The sequence below is a fragment of the Dasypus novemcinctus genome, chromosome 11 (genome assembly GCF_030445035.2).
Source record: "Dasypus novemcinctus isolate mDasNov1 chromosome 11, mDasNov1.1.hap2, whole genome shotgun sequence".
In the NCBI taxonomy this organism is placed as follows: Eukaryota; Metazoa; Chordata; class Mammalia; order Cingulata; family Dasypodidae; genus Dasypus; species Dasypus novemcinctus.
In genome coordinates, this window is record NC_080683.1 from 71,417,766 (window position 1) to 71,434,655 (window position 16,890).

The window sequence follows — 16,890 nt, forward strand, 5'->3', positions numbered from 1 at the left end:
TGAAACAGAAGAAGAGAAAGCATGCCTGTGCAGCCAGCCAGTGCCTGTGTGGCAAGCTGAGTGCCCGTGTGGCAAGCTGAGTGCCCAAGTGGTGAGCCGAGTGCCTGCATGAGTGCCTGTACGGTGGGTCAGTGCCTGCTTGGTGAGCCAGTACCCTTGCAAGTGAGTCACGCAGCAAGATGATGACACAACAAAAGAGAGAGAAGGGGAGAGTCAAAGTGAAGCGCAGCAGAGACCAGGAATTGAAGTGACACAATTGACAGGGAATCTCTCTCCACACTAGAGGTCCCCAGGATCAAATCCTGGTGAATCCTAGAGGAGAAAGATGAGAAAAGTAGACAAAAGAGAAATAGATACAGAAGATCACACAGCAAATGGTCACAGACAGCAAAAACAGTAGGATGGGGGCCAGGGGCAGAAAAAAAAAAGTGCATTTCTTAAAAAAAAAAAAAAAAAAAGATTTCCCAGATTTCCCAAAGTGCATTAAGAGGTAAGCTGGGGGGGGGGGGGGGGGGGGGAAGTATTCTATACTGAACTAAACCAGGATTTTTTTTTTCCTATCTGGTTGCATCATCATCTTTTTGGTACATCACTTCGCAGCAGAGTTTGGGGGGGCTGTGTCTCTCAGGTCTGTCGCACAGGTCTGGGGTGCCTTTTTTCTTTTTTTGACTCCTGCCTGCTTCCTAGCCTGGCTATCTAGGTTTCTCATCAATTCTGGGAACTCCTGATATCCTATTATACTCCATTTTGCTTAAGTTGGGAAGAGTAGTTTTCAGTTTCTTGCAAGCAAAGGCACCACACTTCTTTCTTTCTCAGATCATCCATTTTAACATCACTAAACTGAGACAGGGACAATGTCTATATATTGATGACAAAAGTCCTACACTGATTACACTGCCTAACATGTTCTAAGAACTCAAAAATTTGTTCAGGGTGTGTTTTAATCCACTTACTGGAGTCTTTATAGATGGGATGAATATGGAGAGAAAGTCAGAGAAAGCCAGAAGAAATAAGCTGAAGCAATGAAACCTGCAGAAAAGGAAGATATCAGCAGACACTGCCATGTGCCTTGCCATATGACAGAGGCACCGAGGACTGCTGGCAGCCGGTTTTCAGGGAGAAAGTATTGTCTGATGACACTTTGATTTGGACACTTTCACGGCCTCAGAACGGCAAGTTAATAAATCCTCATTGTAAAAGCCCATCCATTTCTGGTCTATTGCATTTCAGCAGCCTAGCAAACTAATACAGGTACCTGAGAGAAATAGTGCCTCAAATCTATTTGCTCCTTGCCATAGTTTGCCAGGGTTGCTATGACAAATACCACAGTGGGGTGGATTAACAATGGCAAATGATTGGATCATGGTTTTAGAGGCCAGAAGTCCCAAATTAAGGCATCAGTAAGGCCATGTTTTCTCTCAGAATCTGCCAGTGGCTGGTGATGGCTTGTCACAATCCTTGAGGTTTTTTGACTTGCATCTCTTACTCCTTCACATGGTAATATCCTTCGTCTCCTCTTGTAGCTTTCTCTGACTGACTGTATGCAAATTTTCTCCCTTTATAAAGCCTCTAATAATACAGATTAAACACACTCTGATTTAATTTGGTCACATTTTAACTAATAATAACATCTTCCATTGGTCCTATTTACAAATGGGTTCATACTCATGGAACATGTTGGAGTACATGATTCAATTTCCCACTCTCCTCTAGTACTAGAGTATATTAGAAAACACATGTATGCTGAGTTTTGATGACTTTCTTATAAACAACTGAATTTTCTTATAGGAATAAAAGGCTTTCCTTTAAAGCTGTACTTAAAATCAATACTTAAGGAGACATTTAGGAAAAAAATTACCTTCTATGAACTGAACAGTTTACTAGGTATTCAGTATACAGTTGCTCATTTAATCCTCAACATCAGTGTGCCATCAATATTTACTGAGCCCCTATGATGGGACAGGCATTGTATTAGGGCCTGGTGATACAATGATGAACAAAAAATGCCCAGTCTGTGCAGTACCAGCCCTTCCATAGTCAAATAGAGGGTGAATTGATGATGTACAGATTATTTTTGTTGTATAAATACGATTATATTCATTGTTACATTTAATTATATTTAACAAAAAGCTTCTATTTTTACTCTAGACAAACAGATAATCGATTCAATAAAGACAGGTTTAAAACGGTGACTTCAGTTACAAACACTTTATGAATCTTACAGGAATGTTTTATTTATTATGTCACTGACAACGTTTTGGGTCCGGTATAAAACAACATCCCACGCAAAGTATCAAGTTACTTCTTAAAAAGTCTAGAGGATGACATACAACTAATGTTTGCAGTCAGTGGTCATTCCTGCCCCTGCCCCTATCTTGGTGTCCAAAACTGCTAGATAAGTAGGATCCCAGCGTCCTAAAAACCAAATATTAGGAAGGTGGGCATGAAGCACTGGAACCACAAAGGCCCCAGGGAAAGCAAACAAACAAACAAGCCCAGAAATCCTAAATCTGAAAGCCGAAAACAATTCCTGGGCCATGGATTTGAGATTCGTTAAGAATGTTAAGGACTCCTCAGAATAATCAGGGCACTGATCCTAGCCCAAGTGTTTGGAAGAACACAAACCTCTAAGAAGAAATGAGATTTAACGTTCTGTGAAATTCCATCATTGCAGTAAAGTTAAATTCTGAGCTACTATAAAGCACAGCTTACTCCAATTTAAGCGTTAGCATCTACTGTTTCCTGTTGGCTTAACTTCACATCTGACCAACGCTTTCACCCCAAAGGTGGAATATTTACCTATTAAAATGACCCACTCTGCTTAAGTCTGCGTTTTCTCAGCATGTTGTAGACAAGAATGATATGAATCCTCAGACTTCCAAATGGTACAAGAGTGTGCCAGGCCCTGGACTTAACGGTGATGTTTTGGGGGTAGTCGTCTGTTTGCAGTTTTAAGGCTGTTAAGCAAATACCCTTTTTTATTTCTCAGGTTCGGGGACTCAGTCCATCCCTGAGAGTTGAAGGGATTTGACCCCCATCATTTCTTAAAGTTACCCTGAAGCCATAGTATATTCTCCTAAGAAGGGTCACTGCAGGCCCAGCAACGAAGTCGCTAGGAAGGAGGGGCAACTTGAACTTTACAAATTAGTTGAGATCGGGAGAAGGAAGCTGAGGGCACACCAGGTTGGGGTCACGGCGTCCGTTCGCGCAGGCCGCCCGCCAGTCCTGGAAAGGGAGTCTGAGCAGAGCAGGCTGGGTTACTGGGTCGTCTTCGTCGCGGCGGGGGCCACAGCTGTGACTGCGGGCTGCCAACGCGACCACGAGGCCCCGAAGCGCAGGTGTCGGAGGGCGAGGAGAGGGGCTTCCGGGGGCGCGGCGCGCGCTCGCTCGCAGGCGGCAGTGGGGGTCGGCAGGGGCTGGGGGCTTTGCTGCCCGCCGCTGGCGGGGAGGAGCGCTGCGGGGCGGTCAGGCTCGCCGCGGGGGAAGGCTGGAGGAAGGAGCGTGCGCGCAAGCTCGCTAGCAGGCTGGGGGCGACGAGGGGCACTGCGTGCAGCTCGCCGGCGGGGCTGGGGGGCAGGCGTTTGCACTGCCTCTCCGGAAGCGGAGTTGGGGGGGGGGGGTGCCGTGCGCGCTGTTCGCCGGCGGGGGTGGGAGAGTGGAAGAGTAGGGCTTCCGAGCTGACTCTCCCGCGGGGGGATTGGGGTGGGGGGAGAAGGGCGAGGAGGGACGTGCGCGCTGGCTTGCCGGAGGCGGGAGGGGGCGGAGCCGCGTCGCCAGCCGAACCCGCCCCAGGGGCTGCGAAGGCGCGTCTCTAGGCTTTCCTGCCTGCAGGAGCTGAGCGAGCTGGACGCGCCACCTGCTGTGCTGGCTGGTGCTTTTTATTTACTAGGAAACAGTTTCCCCACGAGAGAGTCCGGGAACGCGCAGGCACTTAAAAACACATGCGCTAGCGCGATCGCTCTGCACTACTGGATCCCCAAATCGACAGAGTGAAGCTACTGCAGTGTCTCTTAACCTCAGCATCGTGGGGCAAAGCAGTGCCATTGTGCATCAGGGAGAGCCCGGTGCCCTGCGCTGCCGCCTCGGGTACCTAACCCAGCAGACCGCTCACCCCATCGGGTAAGCCAGTCTCTCTCCTTGTCATCTCTTCGGGTTTAGTGCCTGCAGACGGCGGGAGAGGGTGGGAGACTGCTGGTGCGCCAGTGGGGCAAGACCCGGTACTGAAAATTCAGAGGCATGCAACCCATGCAGCCTTAACCAGCATTGTCTAGCGGGAGCAGTTACTACTCGAATTACTTATTCTACCAACCCTGGAGTTGCTCCCCCACCCCTTCGCTTCTTCTCTCTAGCCCGATATGTACCCTGCACCTTGGTTGCCAAGGAGACTTGCTTAAACATTAGCCTTGGGACATCTATTGAAAGAAATGGTTTTCTTTTTCTTTCATTTATTTATTATTATTTTTAAGAGAAATGAGTTTACAGACCAATCATTTATAAAACACAGGATTCCCAGATATCACCCTTTTGAAATCGTGCATTGGTGTGGTACGTTTGTTAAAATTGATGAAAGCACATTTTATAACTGTACAATTAACTGTAGTCCATGGTTTTACCGTTGGGTTCACTGTGTTGTGCAGTTCCATGGATTTAAAATTAAAAAAAAAAATTCTAGTACCATATGTATATAATGTAAAATTTCCCCTTTTAGCTACATGCTAATTTTAAATTCAAGCTGTTAATTACTTCACAATGTTTTCCTACCATTACCACTAATCAGTACCAAAACTTTTCCATTGTCCCAAATAGAAACTCTGTACATTTTAAGCCTTAACGTTCTATTACCCACACCCAACCACTCCCTCGGTAACCTATATTCTAGATTCTGATTCTGTAGGTTTTCTTATTCCAATTATTTCATATCAGTGAGATCATACAATATTAGTTCTTTTGTGTCTGGCTTATTTCATTCAACATGTCTGCAAGGTTCATCCATATTGTCATATGGATCAGAATTCATTCCTTTTTATGGCTCAATAATATTCCATTGTGTGTATATATTACATTTGATTATCCATTTATTGGTTGATGGGCGCTTGGTTTGTGTACCTCTTTTGGGAATTTTGAATAATGCCACTATGACATTGATTGGTATGCAAATATTTGTTCAAGTCCCTGCTTTCAGTTCTACTGGGTAAATACCTAGAAATACGATTACCAGGACATACGGTAATTCTATACTTCACTTTCTGAGAGACTACCAAACTGTCTTCCACAGTGGCTGTACCAATTTACATTCCTATCTGCAATGAATGAATATTCCTGTTTCTCCACATCCTCTCCAACACTTGTAATTTTCTATTTTTTTTTAATAGTAGCCATTCTGGTGGGTGTCAAATGGTATCTCATTGTGATTTTCATTTTCATTTCCCTAATAGTTAATTATGTTGAGCATCTTTTCAAGTGCTTTTTGGCCATCTGTACATTTTCATTGGGAAAATGTCAAGTTGTCTGCCCATTTTTAAATTGGGTTTTTGTTTTTCTTGTTGTTGAGTTAAAGTATTTCTTTGTATATTCTGGATATTAAGCCCTTATCAGATATGTGGTTTACAATTATTTCTTCTATTGTGTAAATTGTCATTTTACTTTCATTATAGAGCCCATTGCACGAAAGTATTCAATTTTTATAAGGTCCCATTTATCTATTTTTTCCTCTGTTGCTTCTTCTCAGAGTTTTATGGTTTCTTATATTTAGGACTTTGGTCAATTTTCACTTAATATTTGTATATGATGTGAGATAGAGATCTTCCTTCATTCTTTTGCAAATGGAGATAGTTTTCCCAGCACCATTTGTTGAAGAGACTGTTTTTTCCCAATCAAGTGGCCTTGGACCTCTTGTCAAAAATCAATTGCCCATAAATGTGAGGGTTTATTTTTGAACTCTCAATTCAATTCCGTTGGTCTATATGTTTGTTACTGTGCCAGGACCATGCCGTTTTGATTATTGTGGCTTTGTACCAAGTTTTAAACTTGGGAAGTGTGATCCTCCAAATTCTTTTTTAAGATGGCTTTGGCTATTCAGGGCCCCTTATCCTTCCATATACATTTGATGATTGGCTTTTTGGTTTCTGCAAAGAGGATTGTTGGAACTTTTATTGGTATCGCATTGAATCTGTAAATTGCTTTGGGTAGAATTAACATCATAACAATATTTAGTCTTCAGTCCATGAACACAGAATATCCTTTCATTTATTTAGGTCTTCTTTGATTTCTTTTGGTAATGTTTTATAGTTTTTTTGTGTGTGTATTAGTTCTTTATATTCTTGGTTAAATTTATTCCTCAATATTTAATTCTTTTAGTTGCTATTATAAGTGAAATTTTTTTCTTGATTTTTTTCTATTGCTTATTCATTACTCTAGTGCATAGGATCACTGCTTATTTCTGAATGTTGTCCTTGTACCCTGCCACTTTACTGAATTCATGTATTAACTCCAAGAGAATTGTTGTGGATTTTTCAGGATTTTCTGTATATAGAATCATGTCATCTACAAATAGGGAACGTTTTATTTTTTCCTTTCCATTTTGGTGGATACCTTTTATTTCGTTTCTTTCCTTCCTTCTTTTTTTTTCCATTTCCTTAATTGCTCAGGCTCGAACTACTAGTACAATGTTGAATAACATGAATAACAGTGGTGACAGTAGGAATCCCTATCTTGTTCCTCAGCTACTTAGAGGGAAAGCCTTTAGTCTTTCACCATTAAGTATAGTGTTAACTATGGATTTTTCATATATGCCCTTTATCATGTTGGAAGAAGTTTTCTTCTGTTCCTCATTTTCTGTCTGTTTTTAATAAGAAATGGTGCTGAATTTTGTCATATGCTTTGTCTGCATCAGTTGAGATGATCGTGTTTTTTTCCCTTTTTTTTTAATGTGGCGTGTTACATTAATTAATTTTCTTATATTGATCCTTGCACCCCAGGGATAAATCCCACTTGATCATGGTTATAATTCTTTTAATATGCTGCTGGATTCAATTTGCTAGTATTTTGTTCAGGACTTTGGCATCTATATTCTTAAGGGATATTGGTCTGTACTTTTCTTGTGGAATCTTTATTTGGCTTTTGTATGACGGTGATTTTGGCCTTGTAGGATGAATTAGGAAGGGTTCCCTCTCGTCTTCAGTTTTTTGGAAGAGTTTGAGCAGGATCGATGTTAATTCTTCTTGGAATGTTTGGTAAAATTCCCCAGTGAAGCCATCTGTTGCTGCGATTATCTTTGGAAATCTCTTTACTTGTTATTGCTCTGTTGAGATATTCTGTTTCTTCATGAATCACTATAGGTAGTTTCTAGGAATTTTTTCCATTTCATCTAAGTTATATAGTTGTTAACATACAGTTGTATGTCTCTTATAATCCTTTTATTTCTGTAAGGTCAGTAGTAACGTCTCCCCTTTCATTGCTGATTGTAGTTATTTGTGTTCTCTCCTCTTTTCTTCATCAGCTTAGCTAAAGTTTTTGTCAACTTTCTTGATCTTCCAAGGAACCAACTTTTGGTTTCCTTGATTCCTCCTGTTATATTTTTATTCTCTATTTCATTTATCTCCATTCTAATATGTATTTCCTTCCTTCTGCTCACTTTGGGTTTAGTTTGCTCTTCTTTTTCTAGTTCTAGTTGTGTCATTGGGTCTCTGACTTGAAATCTTTCTTCTTTAATGTAAGCGTTCAGAGCCAAAAATTTCCCTTTCAGCACTGCCTTTGCTGCATCTCCTAAGTTTTGGTATGTTGCGTTTTCAATTCCATTTGCCTCAAGATCTTTCCTAATTTCCCCTGTGATTTCCTCTTTCACCCATTATTTAAGAATTTATTGTTTAATTTCCACATATTTGTGAATTTTCCATTTCTCTCTGTGATTGATTTCTAGTGTCATTCCATTGTGGTTGGAGAAGATACATTGCATGATTTCAGTAATTTTGAATTTATTGAGACTTGTTTTGTCACCTAAGATATGATCTATCCTGGAGAATGATCCATGTGCACTTGAGTGGATATGTCTTCTGTCATTGTTGGGTTGAGTGTCTCTCTCTCTCTCTTTCTCTCTTTCTATGTATTTATATTAGGTTTGTTGGGTTAGACTATTGTTCAAATTGTATTTCCTTATTGATATTCTGTCTAGATATCCTATTCATTATTGAAAGTGATGTATTAAAGTCTTCTACTATTAATATGGAATTACCTCTTTCTCCCTTCATACCTGACAGTATTTGCTTCATTAATATTGAGACTGTTTTTAGGTGTATATATATTTATAATTGTTATGCCTTCTTGTTGAATTGTCTGTTGTTCAATATATAATGACCATCTTTGCCCCCAATAATTGTTTTTTTCTTAAAGTGTATTTTATTTAAAGAAGCTTTAGATACATAAATGTTACATTGAAAATATAGGGGATTCCCATATACCCCACCTCCTTCCCCTCCGGTATTTTCCCCATTAACAACATCTTTTATTAGTGTGGTACATTTGTTATAATTGATAACACATATTGAAGCATTGCTACTAACCATGGACTATAGTTTACATTATGGTTTATACTTTGCACCACACAATTCTATACGTTTTGACAAAATGCATAATAGCCAGTATCTGTCATTGCAATGTCATGCAGAACAATTCCAATGTTCCCAAAATGTCCCATGTTACACCCATTTTTCCCTCTCCCTCCCCTCAGAAACTCTGTTGACAACTGCCTTATATCAGTGATTCAAGTTCTTCCATTACTAGAATAATAATATGACTACTTTAGTCTATATTTGCATTCTCCCCTTATGTTTGTTCATTCGTCAATCTTGAGGGTTTTTGGATGGTGATGCCCACTCTGTTAAAGTGTTATTACTATAGCTACCCCATCTGTCTTTTGGTTACTATTTGCATGGTATTTATATTTTTCCATCCTTACATGTTAAAGCGATTTTTGTCTTTGAATTTCTGGTGAGTTTCATTTAGACACCTTATAGTTGAATCATGCTTTTCTATCCATTCTGCCAGTCTTTGCCTTTTGACTGGACAGTTTAATCAACTTTACGTTTAAAGTCACTTCTGATAATGCAGGACTTTTTTCTGCCATTAGTTATTAGTTATTGTAAGTCATACCTTTTTTTGTCCCTCAGTCCTTCCATTAATGCCTACTTTCATTTCATTTGCCTACTACTCAAATATTTATTTGTTTTTTTGTGTTTACCATATTGAGTCCCTTCTCATTTGTATCTGATATATTTTTCATATATTTTCCTTATGGTTACCATGGAGTTAAAATTTAACATCCTAAATATATAACAGTCATATTTGATTTGATACTAACTTGACTTCAATTGCATACATGTACACTGTTCCTAATTCCCTCCATAGAACTGGTGTTTTAAGTGATGCTGTTATTTATTTTGATTTTTAAAATAAAATATACACTGAGTACCTTGTAATAACTTGACATTCATTAATCCATATTCAGGTGACAGTTTCATTCAACTTCAAGAAAAGAGGTAATTCTACGATATAATAAGCCAAAAAAAAAAGGGCTTGTCAAATGAATTTTTCAATAGATTATATGTTGAATCATATATTACTACCATTTTGGTGAATTTTTAAAAAAAGCAGATTCCAATTTAAATTCCTTCTTCCCCCATTTCCATATTATATTTTCCTATTTACTTAGGGGTCAATATCTTAACATTAAAAGCAGAAGATTTATAATTATAATTGTGGTTCCTTGTAATTGTGGTTCCCATTCAAGGATGATTTTCTGTTGTTAATTGACCAGAACCGGAAAATATATTAGTGAATTCCTAAAAGAATAAGATGGCATTCATGACATATATATTTTTGCTGATATTCCTATATCCTCTGTATCATTATTCAAGTGCATTTTTCTGCACTACTGCCCTTTTCCAAGGAGATACTGATCTTAAAAATCTCTTATTGATTTTTGGAGATGTATCTATGTCTATATCAGCTATATCTATATCCACATTCACATCCATATCTGTATCATCGGTAAATAGATATAAATTTGTAACATTTAATACTCCAGATTCTGAGTTTTAGAGCTCATAATGAAGTATGGAGAGGAAGCTTTGTAGACCCTGTTGCTTTTTTTTGATGGACTAGATGAGTCCTTTACTGGAGCTTTGAGTGAAGGCACACAAAGGAGATCAATGCTTCTTTTTTACAGAAGCCTTTAATTCTTAAGATCATTTTTGCCTTGAGATCTCAAGTGCCTAGTGGGGGAACTTAAACCACAGCATTTGAAGGGATCAGCAATCCAGTAACTACATTTGCACTGTTTTCATACCTTCATCACATACAGAAATTACCTATGGCATTCAATAGTTCACTTTACTTTCCTCTATTATTTGTTCACCTTTTCTACCACTTACTAAATGAGGCAAGGAAACATACTGAATTCTTTTCATTTGGAATTTAAACTGTCATGCAAAGTATAATGATAGGAGGAACAAGGAAGCCAAAAAATTATTGAGGAAGGTAGAGGGAATTTTTGCAATGGACAATGTTGGAAAATGAATAATAATGACAAGCATTTTATATTACAGTTTACAAAGCCCTTTCTGTATGCTTTTTTATCCTCATGACAATCTTGTGAGGTCAGTGAGTTACATTCAATTTAAAGCTCTGGGACCTGAGACTCAAAGGTTAAAGAACTTTCCAATGTCACAGAACTAGTGAAGGGGGAAGCGTGAGTTCAGGCTCTTAAAAAAATCCTGCTTGTGCATTTCAGATGTGTGCCAGAGGTCTAACAGATAAGATCAAGGAGTGGAGCAGGCCAGGGGTGAGGCGTAGAGGAATGGGGAGAGGGATGGAAATTGTGGTCTCTGAAAGTGCAAACCAAGGTCCATTGTCCTTCTCAGCTGCAGCTGATTGTTGCTGCCCAGTGCTCTTAAAAATTCCTCTTTCAAGAAAAACTTAGTTTTTTTTTTTTTATGTGAAATATCCTCAACTTTTAAAAACTATATGACCATGTAACTACTGAGGTCTCTTCCAATTCTAAGCTACTATTTTTAATAAAATACTGATGGGAACACATATGTCCATCATTGTAAGAGTGGTCAGGAATTTCAGATTTGATGTTAAAATCTCTTTTAAAATGTTCCACAGGCTGTCCCTAGGGGAGCAGCGACAGTCTCCCAAGTACAGTGGCGGGGACCGGGAGGGAGTGAGGGTTCAACAGTGAGCCCCTGATGCTAATGACTATGCTTGTGAGCTGATAAACCTAAAATAAGAACAAGGCCTAGAGCAACATTGTGCCTGGGAATTTCCTCCTGTCAGCCTTCATGTTACTCAAATGTGGCCAGTCTCGAAGCCAAACTCAGCATGTAAATGCAATGCCTTCCCCCCACCGTGGGACATGACACCCGGGGATGAGCCTCCCTGGCAACGAGGGACCACTATCAACTACCAACTGATGATGCAACTGGAAAATGACCTTATACGGAAGGTTCAATGCGGATCAGCAGAATATCCATGTCTACATAAAATACCATGACTTTAAAATGCTGTTTGACCTAAAGCAAGGGGGAAATGGAAAAGAGAAATGAGTTTATATGGCTACGAGTTTCTAAAAAAGAGTCTGGAGGCTGGCAGAAGGATTGCCCTCATGCACAACTGAGCAGAGTCAGAGAGACAGATAAAGCAGATACAACCCCCAGATATTGGTTCCTTTGAGGGCTAAAGAGACCCATGGGAGTTATGGTCATGGCTGATGGGGTTAACTACCAGGGCAGATGGCCCCTCTTTGGAAATGGTGTTTATGTGTGATGAATCTGGACTCAGATGGGATCTCCCTTCATAAGACTTTCATGCTAATGTGCTGGAGGTGCAGTTAATGTTGGGGTTTAAGATATATTTAGGGGATTTGAATCTCTGGACTGACAATGTGATAGCCAGGTCCTGAGCCTCAACAGACTCCAGCACCTACAATCTGATCTATTGGACTTACCACACTCAGCTAAGATGGAGTTGAAGAAGGACAACCACCACACCATGGAGCCTAGAGTGATTACAACTGAAAATGGGAGGATTGCATCCAGCATCCATGTGGAATCTGAGCCTCCTCTTGACATAGAGGTGCAATGGACACAACCAATCCAATGTCCACATAGAAGAGGTGGCATTGGATTGGGAAAAGTGGACATGGTGGACGAAGGGTATGGGGAAAGGCAGGAAGAGATGAGAGGTGGAGGCGTCTTTGGGACATGGAGCTGCCCTGGATGGTGCTTCAGAGGTAATCACCAGACATTGTAAATCCTCACAGGGCCCACTGGATGGAATGGAGGAGAGTATGGGCCATGATGTGAACCATTGTCTATGAGGTGCAGAGGTGCCCAAAGATGTACTTACCAAATCCAATGGATGTGTCATGATGATGGGAATGAGTGTTGTTGGGGGGGGGGGAGGGGGGGTGGGGGGGGGTGGGGTTGAATGGGACCTCACATATATATTTTTAATGTAATATTATTACAAAGTCAATAAAAAAAAAAATGAGAGGAAAAAAAAAATGTTCCACAGGCTTTCTTCAAAGAACAGATCCAAGTTTGTTTATGAGGTTTCCTAAGTCTCTCTCTATACCTCGGAGAAAATAAAAGAGCAAGAAGGGCTCCAATATAGGAATTTTTTAATCTAGTGAATCAGAAGTGTTTATAGTTTAACATTTCTTATGTTTCTGGTTTAATTTTTTTCTTGGCATAGAAATGAGGAGTATAGAAAGATAGTTGAATACCTGTCATTGTAGGAAGATGTGGCATACTTGGTTAGAAAAAGGAGCATACTGGGCCTTTCAATGAAAATTTCCTATTAGGGTTTTAGGTAGTTAGTTAAAACCCACCACAGAATACCACATGATTCCAAGGGAACAAAAACATAAATGGGAACTCAAAGGGACATATAGTCCCAGCACTCTGGCATAGGAAATACTGTTTACTCCTTAGTAACAGCATTTTGTAATGAAGCAAATACCTTTTCAGGAGCTGCCTCTTTCTCATGCTCTACTGTTTAAAAAATACTAGGCAAGTTACCGTTTATGGGAGTTTATTTGAGCAGTTTACAATTCATAGATTGAGCATCCAGAATGCATGGGGAAAGGAGCTCCAGTGAGGGGGTGAAAGGGGGAAGCTTATATAGGACAAAGGAAAATGTTCTGATTGTCTGATAAGTTTCCATTTTCATGGAAAGTGGGGAGCAGATACACATTGATTAGTATGGTATGCTTGTCTATTCTGATAGAACTGTCTTAAAGAACTGAAACTGCTCTATCACCAGGTGTTGCTTATTTGCATTCCTGTACGGTGTTTTCTATTGTTTCATTTTCCCCATAGCCCCTGCATATCAATTGTCTTTGCCTTCTGGAAAATCATTTCTGGGAGAGGGATCCCTCCTGGCAGTACCCAGTGTGGGTGGCCATTTTCTCTTGCTTACCACTACTAAAGCTACAGAGATGCATGGACTCCACTGAAGCAACCATGGTGGCCAGAGAGGGATGTTATTTTCTTCACATGGTTTGTCTTTTGGATCAGGAGAGGTGTAGTTTTTAAAAAAGCCAAAGCTTTTGAACAGTGACTTCTAATGGTTCTTTTATTTAAAGTCACCCACTGGAAGAATGCTTTAAAAGTAAATCCATGCACCCTGACAAAGATCCATGCTGTTGTTAGCTAGTACTAAAGTAATGCATCCTGGTTGGATGCCGTGTAGATATAGATTCTTCCCTAAAGAATTTATAGCAAGCAAATACTGCTGCTCCTGGCATCTTTCACTTTTTGAGCACCTTCAATATGCTACTTTCCATATTGTCTTCACAATATCTCTATAAAGTCGGCATCTTATTTTCATTTCACAGATGAAGAATCCAAGACTATGGGAGATTTAAAATATGGATCAATGGAAAAAAACAATCTCAGCTGCTCTTTTCACTTCACAATTAATCCCATTTCTACTTTTTCTGTTATCCAATGGATGACACAAACACGTACATAGTTGTGACTTAGTGACAGTTATGTGTTAAATGCTAAAATACAGACATAAGATTCCATGAAAGCACAGACAGAGGAAAACGTAAAAAAAAATTTTTTTGTGTGTGGAGATCAGGTAAGTCCCTGTGGAGGAGGGAGATTAGTGTTAAACCTTGACGGCTAGTCTGATCATATTAAATAAAGATCCTTTTAGTTATTGAAAGGAGGCAGCCTCTGTCAGACACTCAGTTTGAAATGTGGGATGAGAGAATAATGCTGGTGATATCTGATATTGGTAATCTAATGATTGTAGTTGAAGGGTTCACTCCAGCAGTGGGAAGAAATAAGGTCTCAAAGAGGAAGCGCAGCAAGAGGATAGAGTTGGAGGTAGATGGGAGGGGCTGTAGAGAAGGAGTTGATGAAGGAGACAGAGAGGAGGGCAAGGGATGAACCAGGTTTTATGTTGTCTACACAGAGTCTGGCACAGAGTAAACATCCATTAACTACTATGGTGTGTCTGTATTCTTAACATCCACTGTCTGGCATAAAATTTCCTTTCCTGTGGAAGGAATGTATATTGATATTTACATGAATACGATTAAAATGGGCAGATACATTGATTTTCAAAATTGAAAGAAGAGGTTCTGACAAATTAGATGATGAAAGAACATGTAGATGTGGAGGTTGGGGAGGCACTTACAGAGAGAAGTCTGTTTTTGGGTTTTTTTCCCTTCTAAGAGATTAACTAGGGCTTGTGTGACAGTTTGAAGCTGAGTGGACCCCAGAAGATCATTTCCTTAGAGCTAATGCATTGATGTGCATGTAAACCTATTGTAGGTGGGATTTAATTGCTTCAATTAGGGGCCTTTGATTGATTGTGTGACCCAGGGTGGGTCTTAATCCTCTTGCTGAAGTCCTTTGTAAATGGGAGAAATATGCAGAGACACAGAGAAAAACTCCTAGGAGCTGAGAGACAGACCCCGGGATCCAGAAGGTGAAATCAATGGAACACAGATGTGGAGAGGAGGCTACTGAAGCCAGAAGCTAAGAGCAGTGAGGCCCAGAGAAGAGGGGAGAAACACCACCGTGTGTCTGATTGTCCACAGCTGCAGCTTGGGGAGAAAACATCTCCTTGATTTGGACACTTTCATGGCTTCAGAACTGTAAGCGTATAAACTAATAACCCCCCATTGTAAAAGCCAACCCATTTTTAGTGTATTGCCTTGGCAGCCTTTAGCAAACTTAAACAGTTTGCTATTGGGGAGTTCTGGAAGGAAGTTTTAATGTTAGATGCATTTCTGATGAAGTCTCATTATCTGTGGGACAAGGTAAGGGGAAATGTTTTAGTTATTTGAAAAGCTGTCCTGAAACCTGGAAGGAGGTCTTTGGTGACAGATAAATGTAGACTACTCTTCCCTTTGGTTGGGAATGAAGCTATAAAAGGAAAGTGATAAACAAGTGTTAGTTAGATTTGAATTCAAATACTAGATCTACAGTGACTGGGCTGGGGAGCTACCTGTTGAAATGATGTGCAAAGCTAACAAGATGAAATAAGTGAGAAAACCGGCCACAGCTCGAATTTAGCATTGGACAGATTTGACATGATAGGATTTCACTTTAAAGTCGGAGGGATTTCAATTCCCAGCAAGTACAATAAAAGCCAACATGATGTGCTCTTTATAGGCATTGTTTAGCAAGCATTGGAAAATATTATGAACAAAAGATGTAAACAGGGCTTTTTAGTTTTGTGGCGTTGGACTTGGCCGTGTCTCTGTCAGGCAGTACTTCTCCCACTTCCCTCTTTATGTAACTTGTTCTTTTTTTTTTTTTTTTACTTTTTAAAATTATGAATTTATTGAAATATATCACCCACACACAAACACACATAAACAATAAGTGTATAGTAATAGTTGTGAACTTACAAAACAAACATATATAACATCATACAGGAGTCTCATAATTCACCCTACACCAACACCTTACATTGTTGTTAAACTTTTTAAACTAATGATTAAAGAGCATTGTCAAAATATTACTACTAGCCAAATTATTTTCCCCTAACCTTCCCTATTAGTATTATCTTTATATCATTTATATATGATCATACATGAACAATTAAATATATAGTGAACGTATACCTGGTTCTTATTTCAGGATTTCTTGCAATTTCAAGAATTGAACTTGAGAATTTATCCTAGAACATCTTACTTTCTCTCATATGGGGAATTAGTAGATGGAATTCATTTTGTTCGCCCTTTCTCTAGTTCTGTCATTACAAATCAGTTCCTTCATTACCAGAACCTTCCTGCCAGGATCTTCCCCAAAGAGGTGCTAAGCAGGAGGAAGCAGTCAACTTTCGTCATGCTTCTCGTGTCCTTGCCCTGTACAGTTCACATCACAGAACATCAGTGCCTCTAATTTAACTTGACTTAGGCATATGGCACTATACATTTAGAAGAACTGTTCATAAGAAAACCGTTTTGCCAACTTGACTTGGAGTCAGAATAGTTCAGAATATTTTTGCAGCAATGCAAAAAGCATTGAAAGCTGTAAGTTTGTCTAAAATAGTTTTTTTCCCCTTGCAAGATTGAAATCACCAACCTGAAGAGAATATTTTTAAATGAAGGAGCAAAATTTTTGGCTGTTTTCATGGACTTTTGACATTCTCCTACATGTTTATTTGAGGGATAATCTATTCTACTTTCCATGCCAGAGGAGCTAATTCCAGTTACTCGGAAGCAAGGCTTTTTTTCTGTGTGTGTGATGGTACAGCCATTTGGCATACAGGGTATTGATTGAATAAGTAATCTCCTCCTGGCTGATTTCTTCAGTGGGAACACTTTCAGTGCTAGTGGAACAGAGATGCTAAGAACAGTGAAGG

At 39.6% G+C, this 16,890-nt stretch overlaps 1 protein-coding gene across 4 annotated transcripts in view; it reads left to right on the plus strand.

Moving 5' to 3' along the window:
• Positions 1–3,218: 3,218 nt before the first annotated feature.
• The window catches only part of KLHL32 (kelch like family member 32), a 255,100-nt gene continuing 241,428 nt past the window's right edge, over positions 3,219–16,890 (plus strand). The window contains exons 1-2 of one of the 4 annotated variants that reach the window (XM_058307167.2): positions 3,219–3,338; positions 3,890–4,119. The gene's annotated coding sequence lies outside the window, so the exon portion shown is untranslated. Of the gene's footprint in view, positions 3,339–3,519; positions 4,120–16,890 lie in introns of those variants that run through there. The other 3 variants (XM_058307168.1, XM_058307170.2, XM_058307169.1) reach the window with 3 other exon arrangements.